Below are 1718 nucleotides of genomic sequence, written 5' to 3'. Positions count from 1 at the left end.
AAAGATTTCTTTCAAAATATTACTGCTCATTGACAATGCACCTGATCACCCAAGAGCTCTGATAGAGACGTACAAGGAGATGAATGTTGTTTTCACGTCTGCTAACACAACATCCATTCTGCAGATCAAGGAGTAATTTCAATGTTCAAGTCTTATTATTTAAGAAATACATTACATAAGGCTATAGCTGCCATAGATGGCAATTCCTCTAATGGGTCTGGGCAAAATAAACTGAAAACCTTCTGGAAAGGTTTCACTATTCTAGATGCCATTAAGAACATTTGTAATTCATGGGAAGAGGTAAAAATATCAACATTAACAGGAGTTTGGAACAAGTTAATTCCAAACCTCATGCATGACTTTGGGGGGTTTAAGACTTCAGTGAAGGAAGTAACTACAGATGGGGGGAAAATAGCAAGAGAACTAGAATTAGAAGAGGGACCTAAAGAGGTGACTGAATTGCTACAACCTCATGATAAAATTTGAACAGATGAGGAGTTGCTTCTTACGTATGAACAAAGAAAGTGGTTTCTTGAGATGGAATTCCACCTACACGAGGTAGTTAGAGTAGTCAACTTCATAGACAGAAAGTAGAATGATAGTTGCCAGGGCCTGGGGAGAGAAGTGATTGGGCAGTTATTGTTTAATGAGTACAGAGTTTCAGTGTGGAAGGATAAAAAAGTTCTGGAGATGGATGATGGTGATGGTTGTACAACAACGTAAATGTACTTAATGCCACTGAATTGTACACTTAAAAATGGTTAAAATTGTAGATTTTATGTTATGTATATTTTATCAAAATAAAAAATAAAAGCACCTCTCTTCCCCACTTGATTTGAGAATCAAACAAGAGAAAAACATAGAGAATAGACAAATGGAGAGCAACATGTCAGCATTATCTTTGATAAAAGCTGGGTTGAAGAACATGGTTTAAGAGTGGCTTGAAAGGGCCTCTGAATTGAAGTTATTCACTAAAACAGCAAGATTTACCTCAAAAGGCAGAGACTATCCTGCACTAGCCAAGAATATACCAAAATACAGTTTTCCCTCAGTATACACGAGGGATTGGTTCCAGGACCACCTGCATGTATCCGAATTCACGCATACTCGAGTCCCACAGTTGGCCCTGCAGAATGCATGCATACAAAAAGCGTTTTTCACTTTTTGTGTACAAATACTGTATTTTCATTTGCCTTTAGTTGAAAAACTCCACATATAAGTGTACCTGTGCAGTTCAAACCCATGCTGTTCACGGGTCAACTGTAATGGCTGTCTGCAGGCTGTACTGAAGAGAGAGATGAAGCTGACCATGCCCCAAGTCATTCACATTTACTCATCAGACACATTACTATTTTTGTGAAGAGCAAGAGGCAGAGAAAGAGGTTAAAAGCATTATCATAGCAAAGTCCCTCCACATTGAACCAGTGATCTCCACATGGTGTAACAGTTTCAAAAGAAAAAAGAGAGAGAAAAAAAGAGGGGAAAAATTAGTAAAAAATATTTTTCTTCCAAGAAAATTTCCTAGAACTGAAGGACACACATTCTAAACTGATTGAGGTGACCACAGTTACAGAAGTTTTAAAGCTCTGGCAGAGAATTAGAGTTAAATTCACATTAGATCACAGAGAACACTATAATAACAATAATAATAATGACAATAATAATAAGGCATTTTATATATGACACCAAAAGCACATATAAAATCTAAAAACCTATCC

General features: G+C 36.8%; 1 protein-coding gene across 2 annotated transcripts in view; it reads right to left on the bottom strand.

The window, feature by feature from the left end:
* Positions 1-1718, bottom strand: part of NRD1 (nardilysin (N-arginine dibasic convertase)) — a 109361-nt gene that overhangs the window by 99907 nt on the left and 7736 nt on the right. The window lies entirely within an intron of this gene.

The sequence above is a fragment of the Propithecus coquereli genome, unplaced genomic scaffold, assembly GCF_000956105.1.
Source record: "Propithecus coquereli isolate 6110/MARCELLA unplaced genomic scaffold, Pcoq_1.0 Scaffold14, whole genome shotgun sequence".
In the NCBI taxonomy this organism is placed as follows: Eukaryota; Metazoa; Chordata; class Mammalia; order Primates; family Indriidae; genus Propithecus; species Propithecus coquereli.
The sequence above is the reverse complement of the archived record's forward strand: the minus strand, read 5'-3'. Positions and strand labels throughout refer to the sequence as shown.